This window comes from Alexandromys fortis, unplaced genomic scaffold (assembly GCF_014885135.2).
Source record: "Alexandromys fortis isolate MF-2015 unplaced genomic scaffold, M_Fortis_MF-2015_v1.1 scaffold_23, whole genome shotgun sequence".
In the NCBI taxonomy this organism is placed as follows: Eukaryota; Metazoa; Chordata; class Mammalia; order Rodentia; family Cricetidae; genus Alexandromys; species Alexandromys fortis.
Window position 1 is genome coordinate 8,087,168 of NW_026067907.1, and position 19,176 is coordinate 8,106,343.

General features: G+C 49.3%; 1 protein-coding gene across 2 annotated transcripts in view; it reads right to left on the reverse strand.

Annotated features, from left to right (window-relative positions):
• The window catches only part of Prkn (parkin RBR E3 ubiquitin protein ligase), a 1,135,485-nt gene that overhangs the window by 19,059 nt on the left and 1,097,250 nt on the right, over positions 1-19,176 (reverse strand). The window lies entirely within an intron of this gene.

Here is a 19,176-nt window from a genome sequence, read left to right on the forward strand (position 1 = left end):
CAACAGGATAACAGACTATGCCTGGGTGACCATTTGCATGCTAGTGTGAATTGCGTTACTGGGTGTACCAGTTGGTTCAGAGGAACGAGGAACGGGAATGACCAAGAAGGTTCTGACTCTTGGGATGAGAGGGAAAAGGAAAGCTACGAGCAGCTTCTAGTGTTTTCTCTTTCACAGGTTGATGGTTTTACCTCTTCCCTTATAGATGCTGCCTGCAAAACTCCCGAAGTCACAGCAGGATGGTGTTTGGGGGGGGGGCTTTGAGGTGTCTCTCATGAGTGGGACTGTCCCCTCCTAGAGGGCCAGGCAGCTCTCTTTGCTCACTTTCTATTGTGTGAGAACGGCAACCTGGCAGCGGTCTGCAACCTGGCAGAGGGTGCTCACCAGACCCCAGCTGGGCTAGAGCCTGACCCTAATCCCTGGATCTCTGAGGAATAAGTCTGTGTTGTGTGTAAGCCGTGCAGTCTCTGGCACTCTGCCACAGAAACCCTATTGGCTGAGAGAATACATTGTGAAGGGTTTGACTGACGAAACAAAGTAGATGCTCATCCTAGTTTTAAATGGACAGAGAGTTTCTCCAGGATCACAAATATGGAAAGTTCTGATACTCACCCTGGCTCTAGGTTGTATCTGCCTACTTCCTTGGATGCTAGAACAGTGACAGCCCTTGCGTGTTCCCGCCACTTGCCATCACTCGGCTCTCGACTCGGCCTGACCTTCAGAAATCTTCCACCAGCACCTCTTCTTTACCTTCCCCGGTTGTCCTGTGGTACCTACCATAGGTGATCTTTCTCTTTAGCAAAAGTCACACAGAAGGGCCTGAAGGGTTTTGTCCTTCCCACCCCGGTCCAGGAGGAGCCTCTGCTGATGGTCACATGACACGGAGGAAAGTTCCCATGCATGTGCTAGCACGTCTGGGGAATTTGCACAGAGACCGACACATTTCTGCTTTGCATCCTGAACCAACATCTTAATGCCATTGCTACAACCCTTCTGGAAGGGTCTCTAAATGCTGGGAGCATTTAGACAATGCAGGTGCGCATGCTCGCTCTCTTGAAGTTTGCATGCAGTGGGCATGCGGCGGGGTACAGAAAGCGAAATCCTTAAACAATGCCCCTCGGGTTTGAGGAGCAAGAGGCTTGGGGGTGGGTGCCACAGTTCCTCCTCAGGAGTGCACTTTTGGGCCTGGGGAAATAGCACTGTGGGGAGGGTAAGCGCCCCCGCCCCCACCCCAGCGTAGCCCTACTCACCAAGCTGTAAGGCAAGGACTCGCATTACATTGCTAGGAGCGGACTGTCTGTGACTCAGCACTGTCACAGAGCCACACAGAATACATAGTGTGGCTCCCAGAGGGCACGTGACGAGTCAGCTCGTGGGCTAGAACTCCAGGGGAACCCACCTAGGAAGGAAGTGCATGCATGTGCACACTCCAGGGGAACCCACCCTAGGTGGGGATGGATATGGGAGAACTGTCTTTTCCTACACAGTGTCTTCTAAGGCACATGGATACGTCTCCACACATACATCTTTCTGTATATACCTCTTTCTATACATTTCTTTCTTTCCATGCATCTATCTATATATGTATAGGAAGAGGCAGAGAGTCAAACTGCCCCAGCAAAGCCGAGTGTCTGCGTGTTCGACAACCTATGACTCCAGGAGGGATAGATCTTTTGTATGCAGTCCTGGGGATCTGCCTGTGAACGGACTGGAGCGTGTGCATCATGAGATGTGGCCAGGAGCAGAGCCATGGAAGTGTCCTGCCTGGCTTTCAGCCTAAGGCCGCTCTTTGCTATGCCCTTGGGCAGAAGACCCAGCCTCCACCCATCTGAGGAAGTGTGAGAAGGACACCACGGGGACCCTGTGAGGAAATGAGAGACACGGAGCTGAGCGTGGAGTCAGCATGTCACATGAAGACTGTTGGTATTTTCTCGTTCGGCTGCCCTGTTGACACTGCCACCCTCATCTCTAGGCCATAGAGACAGGAATATCAAGACGGAGAATTTGCACTGATGGTGAAGACCGACGGAGCCTTGATGGGTCTCGAGTCCTCTTAAGAATACAGACCAGGGGCTGGAGAGATGGCTCAGTGGTTAAGAGCATTGCCTGCTCTTCCAAAGGTCCTGAGTTCAATTCCCAGCCACCACATGGTGGCTCACAACCATCTGTAATGAGGTCTGGTGCCCTCTTCTGGCCTGCAGACATACACACAGACAGAATATTGTATACATAATAAATAAATAAATATTTAAAAAAAAAAGAATACAGACCAATTGAAGCACTCCCCTCCTCCCCATGACGTGTTTGAAAGCAAATCTGTGGCTTTCCCAGCTCAAATAGTGGCTGGGGACACGACAATGTACACATAAACTATCAGAAGCAGGGACACAAGGGCTCTCTTTCCTGTTTTAGGAGATTTATTTATAATCCTCGGCTAGAGAGTAAATCCTAAAAGTGAAACTGAAATTTACTCTTTAGAAAAAGTCGAAGCCACATATTGCTGAGAAGATACTTGACACGCGTCAGTGTGGTTCTCTTCCAGTGAGTGCCAGTTTTTAAATTCTTCCTTCCACACTGTAATCCTGCGCCTCATGACAGTGACCAAACCGGCTATCCTCCCAGCATACAAAGTCAAGCCGCTCAGGCTGCGGGCTTACGCTATGAGCAGCCCGCCCCCTGCTGGTGAGCAATTGAACAGCACCTTTCAGGGACCGCGCTGACCAATAATGGTACCGCTTGGGCAACAATGGAAGCCTTGTTATTTTCACAACGTGCTCTTATTATTGTTTTGGAAGAATGTGTGCATGCTAAACTTGTTTGATTTTTTTTAATTCAGGGTGATGGAACCCATAGAGTTTCTGGCTGAGGACTGGCGGACACAGCGCCACACTCTGTGTTCCGGACTTGCAGAAATAGACTTTACAACACGATTTAGAACGGCACTTTTGCTGATGGTGACAGTAGCTGTCGTTCCTTCTACTGGTGTACAAAAGCCACAGGGACTGGGAGCACATGGGACCCGGACTCCCTGGGAACCCAGAGGCCAGGGCAGCAGACCAATGCCTCGATCGGCCATCATCTGAGAAGTTTCCTCCAGCAGCAGATGGGAACAATACAGAGACCCCCATCTGGGCAATGTGCAGAGGGTGCGAGACCTTGGAACATCCACCCCTAAAAGGGACATCTCCATCAGTCCCTCTCATCAGGGTTCAGGGAGATCTGAGGACGAGGAGGCAGAAAGAGTGGAAGAGACAGTGGTGATGGAGGGCACCAAGGAATGAAAGCCTTCTGGCTGGGGCACACACAGACCCAGAGACTGCGGCAGCACACACAGGGCCCATATGGTCTGCACCAGAGGGAGCCCTAGAGCTCACAGAGATGGACACACCCGCAGTCATCCAGAAGCTATCTCCCATGGATAGCCACGGACAAATGAAAGATCGGCTTTTCAAACGGAGTCTTACAGGGGAAATAAACCACTCTTAAGGGTAGGTCGCATGCCCAGTAGTAAATGGCGAGCAGGAAGCAAACCCAGCTGTAAAGTCCGCGCTACTACGTGTACTACGGTACTACGCCTGTAGTTAGTGTGATGCCTGCACTATGAGGCGGTTTGCATTAGCGAGCCGTGAAAGGGGCCTGGAGATTTAAACACACAAAGACACACACAGACAGAGAAACGGGTACACGGGTCATGCTTGAAACAATAATGCCAGGAATGCCCACTTTATTGTGTTCAGGGACAGCTTATATAGTGCTCTGACCACGCCCCAGCTCTCGGGATCATTCAGCTGCAGCCACCAGAACCCACTCCCCTGCCTCAGGGTCTCGTGCTCAGAGCAGCTGCAAACCCAGGAAAATGAGCTGTTTTGCTCAGAGCAGCTGCAAGCAAGTTGTTTACAGGAAATTCAGGGTCTGGGGGTCCGCAGCCCCCAACACCCAACCACACAACTGGAGGTTCTTTGTCTCATAATGTTAAGTAAAGGTATTAAAAAAAACTATACAGGTCTTCTGCTTATATATTATAGCCTCTGATATTTAGTTTCTGTGGGATTCCTATGTGTGTGAACACACGTGTCTCTGTGTCTATAAGTGTTTTTCCTATGTGTGTGAACACGTGTGTCTGTGCCTATAAGTGTTTTTCCTATGAATGTGAACACGCGTGTGTCTGTGTCTATAAGTGTTTGTCCTATGTGTGTGAACACGTGTCTCTGTGTCTATAAGTGTTTCTTATGCTTTTTCTTTGGCTCTTTTGTTTGGTTGTTTTGTCCTATTCCAATTTGTTTTTGATCCATCTTATTTTATTATTTTATATTTATTATTTATATTATTTTATTATTATTGTTTGTTTTCTAAGGAGAGACAGAAAGGGTGTGGACCCTGAAGGGAGGAGAGATGGGGTTACTGGGAGGAGTAGAGGGAGGAGAAACCATAATTAGAATGTGATGGATGAAAAGAATCTATTTTCAGTAAAAGAAAAGTAATAAAATTATGTCATGTGAACAAGGCCCCAGAGCGGATCAAGAATGCCAGACCAAGGAAATGGGTAACTCTCTCGCCTCACCCCAGACAGTGGCTGCAGGTAGACACAGTGTGAGGACAGCAAGGGCCCCACACCAACCTACTCCCTGGTACCCAGACTGCACATTAGCACTGGTGGATAGAGCGCCCTTGGCTGTCCTTGGGCTTCATCTGGGTGCCCCAGTGTTGATGTAGCCCACTTAACTGTGGGCTGCCTGCTCGCCCACGTGGACTAGAGTAGCTCTGCCCTCTCTTCCCTGTGGCCGAGTTGTCTTTGCACTCAAGCCTGACTCTCCAGTGGCCCGCTTACAGCAGCAGCTTCCGTGGCAGGTTTGGGTTTGCCATCTTAGCAACACGGCACACTGGATCACCCCACTTCAGCAGCCAGAGCTCCCCTGCAGCCTCTTTAACGTGTGCTCATTGCGTAAGCTGTGTGCACACATATGTGCCGAGATAGATAGGTTTCTGAGTTGTGCAAATCCGTATTAGAAATTAAGATTGGGAAAAGAACCTCAGTTGGCATGGAGGTGCAAACCTTTAATCCCAGCACTCGGGAGGCAGAGGCAGTGAATTTGAGGCTAGCCTGGTCTACACAGCAAGTTCAAAACAAACCAGAAATACACAGTGAGACTCTGTCTTAAAAAGCAAAGTAAAACAATAGAAGAAAGGACAAGTGAGCTTGCTTTGCCTCAGCCAGACAGGTGTGGGGGGGCGTGCCCACGGGTCTGTTGCCATGGAAACCATGGTCCCTTCTGAGGTTACCGCTATTCAGTAAATTCTGAATTTATGGAAACACACAACACATGTTTACTCATGTTTCTGGCATAGCACACTCATGACGGTCTGAACAGGTGGGTAAGCCTCAAGTACCTGTTACCAGTTTCCCTGGTAACGACGTAATAGATAGTCAGGAACACTGCCCACCACTCCCGAATTTAACCAGCCCAGGAATGAAGGGCTAATAACAGCTGAAATCCAGTTGTTAGCTTTTCAGATGCATACATGGCATAAGAATCAAACGAGGGGATCTGGTTTCTGGTTCGTTGGAAACACAGCATTTCCCTTAAGGCAATGGCTCTTAACCTACGCGTCCTGACCCCTTCGGAGGTGGAGCGGCTCTTCACAGGGGTCGCTTAAGACCATCAGAAAACAGAGATATTTAAATTATGATTCATAACAGTAGCAGAATTACAGTTATGAAGTAGCAACAAAGATAATTTTAGCGGGTTGCAACAACGTTAGGAAGGTTGAGAACACGGCTAAGGATTTAGCGCCCTCTGGCGGCCATAAGTGCTCTGCAGCCACTCTGAAGACCATGCCGGGGCACAATGTTATTCAGTGGAATCTCTTTTCTCTCTGTGTGTCTGTGTATGTACATTGAGCTGTGTGGCAGGTGTGAGGTGTGTTATGTGTATGTACGTGTGTGACATGTATTACTTATGTGTGTGCAGTGTGTGGTGTTATTATACTCAGCTGTGTCCTACGTACCCTACTCCACACTGTGTGAAACAGCGGTGCTTTGTCCCTAGCGGCTCTGGCGTCCATTCAGAGGGCGGAGCGGGACTGCGCTCCTGGGTAGACTTCAACGGCACTATCTATCTGGTACTGCTCATGCAGCAGTTCTGGCAAGTGAGTTAGCCCAGGCAGTAGGGAGGGTGGCACCCTATGCATTCACGAGGGTGAATTGAGACTGCAGAGGCTCATGGGTATATCGCAATCATATCAAGGAAACCAGCCCCAAGAACTCACTGGACATGCCAGACCAAGGAAAGGGTGGGGCTCCCTCACATGAAACCCATGAACATCTGTTGCCTTGGTGATAAAGGCCCCCACCAACCTGTCAGCTGATACCCAGTGTGGACCAGCAGAGGACTCCTCCTGGCCCTTCTGCTCAGCTCCATGCCTATCACCTACTCAACTGCCCCATGCTCAATTCTCTTCCCGTCTCAGGGCCTCCATCCAGCCGCTTCCCCTTTGGTCTCTGCAGCTGAGTTTATGGTGACGTCTCTGATTTCATCCCTGGCTGCAGTGGTTGATTCTGTGCTGGCTTGTCAACACAGACTCAACGGCACCTCTACCATCTCACCTCTGAGAACTTTCTTCACCCTCTGCATCTGCTCTGTAGCCAGCACATCTGTATAAATACGTGTATCTGTCTGAGAGATGTACAGATATAGCTATAGTGTGTGGTGTCAGTTAGTGCTAGACATTCAGATTGGAATGAAAGAGCTGTGCTCAACTTTGCCAAAACACTAAGGGAAGTGGGGTTATCTGGCAAATTGCTGAGTCTGAGGCCACTGGACCTTGTGAAGTTACCACTATTCAACACATTCTGACATTGTGGAAAGATATAAGCATAGTCCTCCATATTTATGACCAAGTGTGCTCGTGACAAGTGTATCTATGCTATATAGGATGCGTGTGGTATGGTATACATGTTTTGTACAGTATGTGGGGTGTGTACACATGGTGTGCTTTGTGTGGTTGAACATGTATGTACAATGTTTGTCTGTGGTGTGTGTGGTATTTAGTAGTGGGGTGTGTGTAATTGTGTGCAGTGTTTGTAAAGGGAAGTCCACAAAATAGAACCAGGAAATGGAACCCATTTGCATTAGGGAAGTTTTACAAGTTTGGCCCAGGACTCCCCAACTGCTAGCCTTGGGGGGCAGTAGCCCCAATATTACAGACTTGCATCCAGATGCCTGGGACTTTAGCTTTGGACCAAACCTGAACTTTGATTTACCAGGACAGCCTGATTTATATGACTCTTAGCTACCGAGCATCGACTTCATACCTGGGCATTGTGTGCACAGAGGCTCATGTTAGCTTCCCAGACCTGTAAACCAGCTGGTCTGGACTGCCCTGCTTGGTGTGGGGTACACTCTACTGTCCAGTTACTCTTCTCTTTCAGTGTACCCCCTAACCCATTTCTCCCGTCTAAATCCCTTCTCCAGTCTCCACATGAGTGGCGACGTCCTTTCCCAGACATCTCCCCCACGCCTGAGCTATTCTAACAGTCTGTGTACGAAGTCTAGGATACAGCAGAGAGACTTGGGGATTCAGGTGACGGGTTGACACAGGGATTTTAGCTAGTGAGTTACAGGGTCCTAACGGGGCAGGGCAACTTTGGGGGATCTGAGAAGGGGAAAGGAGCCCCTCGCCCTGGAATTTGGTTGACCCCTCACCAGTGGTGGAGCAAGAATTCCAGAACAATCACTGACAGCTCACGACTGCTCTTTCCCAGTCACAACCGTGCATTTTCTAGGGCACTCACCAGGAAACCCACGGCAGAGAAGGACACGTGCCAATCTCCTGAGCAGGCCCCACTGTTCCTAATTCTGCCTTGTCAGATTACAGTTCCATCCAAGGTGTTTCTGGAGCCACCACACTTCCTTTACTTATCAAGGGGTCCTTTGTGACACTTTGTGAAAGAACCCAAAAGCCACCAAATTGATACACGGGGCAAATACTAAGACAATGAATGGCTGCCCTCCCTTGAGGAGCCCGTGACCACACTCAGGCAGGTTTTACTCTCTGTGCTTTCGCTTTGAAGGGCCCACACTCACACTCTCGGGTGTGTCTGACTTTCTTCCCCTAAGCGTCCCCTTCCTCTTAACCCTCATGTTTAAGCGTATATGAAAATATCTTCAATAAAATCTCCAAGTTCATGTCATCATAAACTGACTTTACATGAATTCTTTCTGGTGTTGAAAACCACAAATTCTGCTTTGACATGAGTTGAGATCCCTAACAGTCTTGGGAACTCCTCGGGCTGCTGAGAGAGGCAGTGTAGAACTGTGTCTCTGACCCCTTACTACCAATGCTAAGACTCTCTAGAGTCCAAACCCCTTTTAAGAAGCTGTTTTCACCAGAGGCTTCCCAAGTCTTCCTCAGGATGGGGTCTTGAGGAGGATGTCTGGAAAGGAACTACCTCTGGCTGGAGCTCAGGTAAGGAAGCAGGGCACACAGGCTGGTGGTTTCATCCAGGCAGGATCTCAGGGGGTACTGAGGCCTCTAGTGGAAGAAAGCCCCACCACAGACCTGCTGGGAGCTTAGTGTTTCTCTTTATAGTCAGCCCATCCCAGGAAAAGGGATGAGGGGGCAGAGCTGCTTCATGGGTCAGTGGGAAGCTGCCAAGCAAGTTATAGCACTGTTTATAAAATCACTATCAATAATAGCAGCTAGTTAATATTGTAAACACTCCTGACTAATATTTTCTGCACATAAGCAACTGCGACAGAGGACGAGGCAATCTGACTGTTAACTGACAGTTTTTGACCCTGGTGTGCTGGCTGCCTGGAGCCAGGACTGGCCCTTCCGGAGGTGGGTAGGATACCTTTAAGCCAGCGCTTCTGTTCTGAACACCTCACGGAGGAAGGCACACAAAAACCGCCGCCGTTCGCTGCTGCAGCACACAGACGTGTGGCCTCAGTTACAGCTGCTCTGAATACTTGACACTAGAGGTTTAGCCGTCAGCAGCCTTGGTGAACGCTTAATGACTCAGCAGCCTTTCCCCCCAAGACCAGAGGGGGGGGACATTCCCCCTGATGACTCAGCAGAGGGACAGCTGTAACTGGTACAGAAGGAAGGGTTCCATGATTAGTGCAAACACAATCGTTTGCACAAAGGTGTGCATGGCCGGTGTAAAGAGCCCTTTTCTGGTGCAGCGGGCTATTTGGCACACCTCTGTGAGGCAGCTGGGAAACGCCCTCTTGTTCTGTTCATCTGGTGCTTCAACAGAAGCCTGAAAAGGCCTGCTCTCTTCATCGACACTTTCTTACTTTCGTAGAGTGGGCTGAACGACATAAAGACAGATGTGGTGGAAAGCTGCCGGGGTGGCCAGCAACCTCCTCAACAGACACAGGGGCTGAGCCACGAGAGAGGCAGTGGAGAGGCTGAGCCACAAGAGAGGCAGTGGAGAGGCTGAGCCACGAGAGAGGCAGCGGAGTTGCAGCAGGAGCCGGCAGTGGGGTGGCCCTGAAGACAGCAGTTGGGGCAGTGAAACATCGGTAAGACAGCGGGAGAAGGGACAGCCGAGGCAAAGGAGCAACAGTTGCCACAGTGGACAAAGTAGTGAGTGGCAGCTATGCAGTTTCAGAGAGCAGCCTGGGAAGGGACAAGAAACATGTGGGAGAGGAGAGAGAACCAGAGAAGAGAAACACAGGCTTTGGCCAATACAAGGGTTCCAGAGAGCTGCCAGCCCTTCAGGGCCATGGAGCTAGATGCCCAGATCCAAGGACTATAACACTATGGCTGTTGGGGGCTGGGAATATGGAACCCTGCTGTCAGAGGGTGAGGGATCCTGACTATAACACTTGTCAAGGTAGGATATATCTATATCTATTATCTATCTATCTATCTATCTATCTATCTATCTATCTATCTATCTATCTATCTATCTATCTGTACCTAAGTATAGTACAAGACTGAAACACTAGAGGGCGCCACCTGCCTAGGCTCCCAGCAGTCGGCTCCTCCTCACTCTCAGAAGCTAGATTACAAAGGCTGCCAAGGACCAGGGCTGGACAAGCCACTCCTTGCCTACCTGTGTTCCTATCTAGGATACAGCAAAAGGGCACTGGCTGGCTGCTGAAGATGCCAGGAGAGAAGAAGAGCAACCTCTCAAGCGCAGGGAGGATGTGTAGAGAGATGCGTGTGTGTGTGTGTGTGTGTGTGTGTGTGTGTGTGTTCTGGAAGGGTCTGCCTCCCAGGGTAGATGTGAGGCCAGTGTCCTGTGGAACCTGCTGCCAGTGTGGCGGTGTTGGGAAGTGTGCCCTTTAAGAGAGATATATGTCTTTCTAGGCTAGATTAGTTCCCCGGGAACAGGTTGTTACAAAGTGGGCTCTCCCTCCCTTTATTGGCCTGCTCGCCCTCCACTTCCTACCTGGAGCTGCACTGCCCCGAGGCCCTCATCAGAAGCCAACAGATGATGGGACCGGTGCATACTTAGACTTCCAGAACCATGAGCCACCCCCCTCCTTTTTTTAAACCGGTCATGGTAACTCATGCCTTTAATTCCAGCACTCGGGAGGGCAGAGGCAGGAGGATCTACAGAGCCTGGTCTACAGGGTGAGTTCCAGGACAGCCAGAGCTGTTACACAGAGAAACCCTGTCACGAAAAACCCACTGAACCAACAAAATTAAACCTCTTTCTTCATAAGCCAGTTAGTCTCTGTTATTCTGTTACTGCAGCTCTTTCTATTACAATTTAGGAGAATAGATTATTTATGACTTGTTTTCTACTGCCATGACCGAACAGCGAGGACAAGGTAGTTTATAAAGAAAGGGGTGTGCCTGGATACAACATGCCTCTATTTGCCCTTCGATGGCATCTTCATTTTCCCTCTGTGGTACCTGACATTTTTAGCATCCAGCCTTAAACAACCCAAGCCCCACCGTTTTATCATTTTGCGGTACTCTATGACTTGTAAAACACTTCACATAGCTTCTCATTTCATTATTTATAGTTCGGTAGATCTTACTGGCCCCATGCGGCACAGAGGAAAAAAGCTGTAAGCGTTTGAGTGACTTGCCTGGAAGAGAAAGAAATCAAACGGCTTCCTTTGATGGCCAGCCTAGGGCCATTTCTGCTCCTGAGCAAACCTTTTCACGCTGGCTAAGTGCTTTGTAAACGCACCACTGAGAGTCTGGTGGTGTCCTCAGCATTTATTTAGCTCCCATAGACGAGATGGAGGGACGGTCCAGGAGGATGCGCTGGCTGTAGTGGAGATCTATCACCAGCATTCTGCTTTGTCTGCACATCGCTTAGGCTGTGTCCAGAGCGGATGGCTCAGGAGGAATAGCACCAATAAAGCTGGTTTATTTAAGCAACGAGTGACTCAGTAAATACACCCCCAAATCACAGGACTAGGAAAAGTCACTCCTGCTCTCTTGACTGGGGGAACACAGTGGGGTGGGGACAGGATAGCCCTTTGGAGACAGGCAATCTCGCACCCTGGTTATTGGCTCCAGGAGCGCTCCCTCCTCCAAGAGGCTCTGTATCTGCTGTTCTTGCCCCTGGACACCTCTGTGGAAAAGTCCACACTGAAACTGTTGCCCGACCCCCCAAACCTGCTTCTTCTGTTTCCTCCTCTGGTGAAGTTAGAACTGAACAGCCTCCTAACATGCTCACTTCTCCTAGCCCGTCTCTTAGTTCCTTCCCATTTTATGGGGTCCCCCCTCAGGCCCACCACGGCTCTGCCTTCTCTGCTGCATTCATAAGCTGCCGTGCGTCTCTGTCATCCTATGTGAGTAGCCTCATCTCCCCTTAGGACCGAGGCCCGGGGTTTCTCAGTTTCCAGGAGTCCTGGAGGCTGATGGTCTGGGCTGGGATGCAGTCGGGATTGTCCCCAGTCTCAGAGGACAGCCTCCATCCAGCCACACTCCTGTGTGTGCGGCTCACATTGGAGAGCTGCCCTCTAGCCCCCTTGATATAAGCCAAGGCGACTCTTCGTGAGCCTGGGGCTGGAGTGGACTCCGCGGCAGAGTGTTCACCTAGCATGCAGGAGGTGCTGGGTTCCTGCTGAGCACCCGTGTGGGAGAGCTCCCTGCTCTGACGGTCGTTGGAGCCATCTGTGGCAACCACCTGCAGTAGTTTCTAAGTCTAACACACAAGTACCAAAGACACCACTAGACTCTAGGTGGTGTGTTTACTGAGCACTTAGCCTGTGTGAAAAGATTTGTTCTGTTGCAAAATAGCCCTAGGCCACAAGAGCTATTCTGGAGCCAATAGGTGATAACCTTTGCCCACCCCTGCTGCTTTCCTTACTCCTAGGTTCCAGAAGGAGCCCAAGATACTCCCAAGTGTCAAAACGTTTCTTTAGGCTTCAGAAGCTGTTTCCCTGGGCATCATCTTGGCAACAACTGGTACCTAGTATAGACGTAAGATGCAGACTTTAAAAGAGGGATGACGTTGGATACATCCTGCTAGATGGAGTCATAACCGGTAGACACAGAGGCCTGGAGGCCAAGGGTAGGCACAGATCAACCAAGGACTCGGCAGCAGTGTCAGGCTGGGTTGTGAGTACCTTAAACAGGCAGACCTTATGGGCTTAGAGGTGCCTGGGGCGGGGAAAGAAATCATATGGAGTTTATGGAGAGACAGCAAGAGAATTCACTAATGCTCTACTGTGTCCCACCACTGAAAATGACGGACCTGTGAGACTGAGTGGTGACAACCTACCGAACCCGGAGGCAGCGATATTCTTTATAAACCAGCCAGTTGGTAGCACTGAGTGGATAGCAGCGTTTAGTCTACACTTTGTGCGGAAAGGAAGGATCCTGAGTTTGGAGTATATGCAGGTTCAGAAGCAGGGTAATGCCTGGGTCGGTTTGTTAGGGTATTGACAGGGAAAACCTGCAAGATGGAGAGGGAGTGGACGAGGGATGCTCAGGGAGGGGTGCGCAGACAGACCTAGTGGAGGGGACACGAGATGTGAATGACCTGCCATGCGGCCATGTTCACAGGACAGTGCACCCCAGGTGTTCCCCGGACGGAGCAGGGAGAACCCAGCTGTCTGGCCTCGGCCAGCCTTCGTTACTGGTCCTGCCAGTCCCACTGCAGGAGCTTCACTGAGGCACACAGTAACAAGATGAGAGCCTTGTCCTGTTCCCGCCACTCAGACATCCGCTCGGAGTCGGCAGATGCTGTGGATGCTACTGTTCTTCACCCACGACGCCATCCGTGAAGACTTGAGGGCAGCTTCATCCCTCAAGGACACCCACCATCCCATCTCGACAGGAAGTTGCTCCTATTCTGAGTATGGGTTTGGTTTTATTGACCATGTAGCTTTAGGCAGCTCTACCACCTGAAGCCTGACAGAACCCGGAACAAGACCGCCTTGGACCAAAGACATCCTCTGGAAACAAAGGATGTGTCACAGTGGGGACAAGGCCACAGGGAAATTTGGTCCTCTGCCATATCATTCTGGCCAGAAGCTATGGACTAGGAAGAGAGATGGAGTCGCTTTCAATATTCGGCAGGAGCTGTGCTCTAAAATGACCTCAGGTGAGGTCTATGCTGTAAACCAACAGGCTCACCATATGGGGCCATGTCTCCAGTAAACAGCAAATTTTGCTCAGGAATCAAGGGGCAGAAGCAGGAATGACCCGACTTATCATGTATCATGACCCACTGGGAAGTACGTGTCCTGTGCAGCTTGGCCTCTTAGATATGAACTCCGAATTTCCACAACACATACACGAGTGGTGGTGGGCGTCAGGGGCATCTCTGGTTGAGAACACACTAAGCCTTCCAGCAAACTTCCAACTATAGCTGTCATCCGGCCACTTGACGCTCCATTTGCTAACCAACCAGTGTGCAAGGCATCAGCGGTCTAGACCGGACAATGGAGCATCCAGAGGAGGAAGGGTTGCGATGGTGGAGTGGGTATTAAACGGGAAGGGAACCTTTGGCGTCCGGGCGGCTCATCTCCCAGAGCGGCTCAAATTGATGGGCAGAAACATTGAAAACTGAGAGTTCAAGTGACCTTTTTTCTTTCTAACTCACTTATCTCTGGCATTTGGTGGTGGTGACGGGAAGCTGACCAGCAAAGGCCCATGTGTCTGCACGTGTTGCTAGCACAGTGTGGCTATGTAGAAGTTGCCTTACTGGGAAGGCTACCGCTGGGGTGAGAGCAACTGATATGACCTTGGAACTGTGTGTGACCGTGATTGCCGGTTAATGCTTTGACTTTTGCTGTTATGTTTGTCCTCATAGGAAAAGCTGAAGAGAAATACAATATATTATTGTATCACCAAAATTTTGTGAGGTCTCTGAGTTGAATTAGTATCGTTTCCAAAGAATTCCTGCTCTCTGCTAGCATCTGTGTTTACCGTTCCTGGAGGAGTATTTCTTCAGCCCATAAACAGCATCCTTCTTTCTGTGCAGAGTGAGCACAAAGAACCACGGAGAGGCGACGCTTCACTAGAGAGGAAGCGGTCATTGGTTCAGCTACCAAAGGCTTGGTCAATAATTGCCCAGCAGCCTTAACCTCCCCCCCCCATGTCCCCCACGTTGGATAAAGGTCATCAGAAAAAGTCGTGATGGTCCTCAGACGAGAACGGGCGTTTGCAAACGACTTGTAGACGCACACACTCCAAGTGCATGCAATTATTTTCAGCCCAGACAAATGCTGGCTTTATTCCTGTGACTCAGAAGCCTGCTGAAGCGAGCTGTGGCAATCTTCCTCCCTCCTACGACTGCAAAGATGACAGAGACAAGAACCAGCCTGGAAGCGACCAGTTCTTCTCTGTGCTTTTGTAACATCCCGGGGAGGGGGGAGGAGTGGAGACAGAGGGAGCTGGCAGCCATTCTGCAAACGTTTAAGGAGGACTTGCTAGGTGTCGGGCACCTGGACGTGAAGATGCTGCAGGAAGAGCATCCATGGGATGGGTGTGCAGCATGGACAAGCATGGTTATCATGAGGCTTAGGGGAGGCACTGCATTGAGCAGAAGGCCTTGTGGAGGAGGAGACATAGGATCTGGGCCTTGAAGGTTAAATAGGAGTTCAGCAGTCAGCAGACAGGGATGAATCCTCTTGGGTATTGTGGATTTACAAGAGAGAGAGAGAGAGAGAGAGAGAGAGAGAGAGAGAGAGAGTTTTCTCTCGAATGACTATGTTGACTCAGAGCCACTGAGGTCAGTTTCCTTTGTGGCTTTAGACAATGTTGGGAAGAACTCATCTTGCCTCACCGTTAGCCAGGGAGAGTACAGTACCATCAGCTACTGTGACCCCCCTGGGAAAATGGATCAGTTTCTGTGGTTTGTAAGAGTAAGTGTTTAGTTCGGAGGAGAATGTGGAGGGGAGCAGAGCAGCCAGGAAACAAGTCCAGGCAAGAGCGAGCAGGACCGGACTCCTGTAGACCACAAGGGATCGATCTTCTGCTGCAGACTCCCAAACTCCCAGCCGTTTCAACTTAAAGCTTGTTCAATACTTTAAAGCCAATTTAAAACCAAGTTTGAGTTTGCCGTTAAGAAATTGCATTAATCAAAAAATGCATTAAGTTTTGGGGCAGGCAGTTTAACAGATAGCAAAAGCTCGTTGGGCCCCAGGAGAAATGGGCTCCCCTTTCAGAGAATGCAATATCAAGAAACAGAAAGCAATCAGCTATGAAAGGAAGAACACAGAGAGGTGTTAATGGCGCACAGAAAAAATGCTTTCAGTGAACTGAACTGGAGGGTGAATGTGAAGAGGCCCAGTGAGGGCGTTGGTGAGTATTGATGGCATCTGGACACAAGACACCTTTGAAGACCAGCTTCAAGGGGGGCAGGGCTGCAGTTAGGCCCTGATTCTTCAGTGTGGAGAGTGTCGTCCTTTCCAGGACTGCAGGCCAGTGAAGCCATCGAGGCTACCCTCCTACTGAATGTGGGCAATGGGAAACAAGTCAGCTCTGTTGAAAATAGACACCTCTTCACTCTGTGGCCGAAGGGGACTGGCCATTGTGGTTTGCTTGTCTGGTTCATCCTCCATGGCCAAGAGTAACTATGGAGGTTTGATGAGTTGCCCATCAAGAATGTACAGGCTAGTCTGTCTTGCATTTCCCTCTTCTTCTCCGGGAGGGTGGCTCTCATGGACTCTGTCCTTATGATCCCAACAACTTTCAGCTGTGGGTGGCCACGGAGAACACAAGAATGAGAAGGGGGAAGAGAGAAACTGAGAGGTCCCATCATGTTCCCTCTTTGCTTTAGGCCCAATGTTGGGGTCTCCATGACTATGGATGTCCAAGGCCCCTTATTCATCCATGGCTCGAGAACAGTTTATGGAGTACCTGCCTCTGTCCTAGGGTGGTTGTGGCCCCACCAATGCTATGTTGATGTTGGTTCTGGTGACCTATTCCTCCACCACAGGCCCCTTCCATCTGATTGGTCTTCTTTTGGGACTGAATTCAAGACTTAGTGAAAGGTGATAGCAGAGATTCCAAGTTCTATTTCTGGCAGCAGTGGATGTCTTAGTCGCTGTCCTGTTGCTGTCGAGGGACACAGTGGCCGAGACAACTCTTACAAAAGAAAGCAGTTATCTGGGGCTGGCTTACAGTTTCAGCGGCTTAGCCCATTATCATTATGGTGGGGACTGTGGACGCAGACAGACAGCAGCTGAGAGTTTTACACCCGGGTCCAAAGGCAACAAGGAGAGAGACAGAGACACTAGGCCTAGCATGGGTGTTTGAAATCTCAAAGCCCACCCTGGGGACACACCTCCTTCAACAAGGACACACCCCCTAACCCTTCTCAAACAGCTAAGCATGCAAATATACGAGCGTATGGGCATCCTTTTCATTTAAATAAGCACGGTGGACAACAGACATGTTTTTCTGAAGTTGTTGGGTAGTTTGCATTGGTTTCAAACAGGAGGACTAGGAGGGTGATCAGGGCTAGACATAGGAAGCATGTTTAGAGGCAGGGAGCTCTAGAAAAAGGCTCTAGAGTCAAGGCTGACAGGCGTTAGTCATGACTCATTGAAAGCTTTATGCCAACTGTACCACCTTTCAGTATCTAGTGATTCACAGATCTGTTACCAAAGAGGGATCTTGCCCCTTATTGACAGGGCTTGGAATAACGCCTTTTCTGTCACACGCATTTAGTATATATTTGCTGAATGAAATAATACCTTTTCGTTATGATGCTACCAGCGCTCAACATTCATCTCTCCAATGTGTATGCACCTATTCTGTATTGGGCTTGGGGATATAGGAATGGATACAGGAGAACAGCGGGAGAGATGCTTGTACCTTTGCCCGCTAGTGCTCTCTTCTGCAATGGTCTTTAGGACCACCGTCAAGAGTCCAGGGCTTCCTCTTGACAAGCTCAGAACCACTCTCCATGACTTCCAGGAAAGTGTTATACAAAGTTACAGATTTGCTGGGCGTTGGCCAGCAGGTATGTTAATGGAACTGTTGATTTCCCTTTAGATCTCTCCCATGGCTCTCAACCCTCTAAAGGGAAGCATTCATTCACCCTTTGCCAGCTAGCCTAGCAGGCTTCTTGACCCATACAGATGTTCAATTTAATACGCACTGATATTATAATGGGTACAGTTCCCTGGGTACTGGTCATATAAGCTTAAGGTCATCTTTAATGCTCTTTTCTCCATTTTTATGGCTTAGATATTAAGGTTATGACCATGGTTGGTTGCTCCCTCTTGAAGGATGAATGGGATTATAGGAAAGTCAGGGGCCTGGGCAGCGTAGGGTAAGTAAGGTTGTTCCTCCTCTTCAAATGGAGTCTCCCATCTGGAAGCTTTGTTTGATGTTGGCGGTACTGATGGAGGTAAATTGCTCGATTATCCCCATTTCCCAGAGCGTCTTGCTTGATCATCCTCTGCTACAAAGATCTCAAGACAGGGGTCCCAGGGCTTATTATTCCTGCCTTCAGTACCCAGTGAGTTTCAACTTGAGCGCCCCTGAGCTGACATAAAGTAACAGAAGGCACAGTTGCCTCCTTGGCTATAGAAAGGGCAGCTCACCCGGTGTCTCCTGATATGCTGGTGGTCAACAATGGGGGATTGGATGAGAAGACCCGAGGGCACTAATTATAGTTATTTAGTTATGCTAATATTGGGTAAACACAGCTGCGCAATACTTACAGGGATACACCTCTCTTTGCACTGATCTGAGGTCATCCAGATCTTTAACGGTTTCGACTATGAAATGTTATGAGGTTTCCACATCTATTTATCAGGTTCCTATCAATGAAGTAGCGTGTTTATCTGCATAGATTTGGTGTTTAAATCCTTGCCAACAACCATATATAGAGAAAACTAATGAGTAAATCTATCAACTGTGCTGAAGCTCTTAACTTCTCTCTCTTAAGGTTTGATTGGTCATAACTAATAAATAAAAGAAAGCACATTTGCATCTCCCCGGGCCGTGTACAGCTCATTAGTGAATGGGGTTCAGGAAATGTGATCTTTACTCGGTCAGGATGAAGACACAGTTGAGAAAAATATCCGTGAGACTGATGAAACCGTGCAGCTGTTTCCTGGCCTGTTACAGCACTTCGATGCAGACGGCCTCTGATTACCATGCTCTGCTCTGCTCCTTCGAGACAGTGCAAAAGCAACGTATGCTCAGTAGAAACTGTGCGTGGGCTCTGGACCTTGGCCTCTTCCCTGAGTCGCTACATGGTTTCCTCCTCTGTGGTGATGCTGGGTAGTGGTAGCAATTTCTACTTGTCCCTGTGATCACCAGACAGGGCTAGCAGTAAAGACCCTCCTGTGTGCTGTGTGACTGAGCTAGGACATTCTGCAGGTCAGAGTCTTTAAAAGTGGTTTTGACTTGGTGGGTTTATCATAAGGCAAGGGACATTTGTGCATGCCGCACACAGAGGTAATTTTCAGGTGTGTCCAACTTTTTGAAGTTGTGACAGATGTCATTTAAACACTGACACGCTTTGAGAACTGCTTAGTTGAGTCATTCCCCCAAACTATAAAAAAAGTAAAAACAAACAAACAAACAAAAAACCAAAAACCCCTCTTAATGGTCTAAGTGAGTTTATGATTCAGCACTGAGCTGCATTCATAGTTGTGTTGTGTGTGCAGCCGTGGGCCACAGGTTGGATAGAGTTACAACAAAGACATTAAATAAAACGGAAGCAGGGGCGTAGTGACTTTTCTGGCTTAATACTATTAAGTTGTCTTATCCCGGTCTCCCCTGATGTGC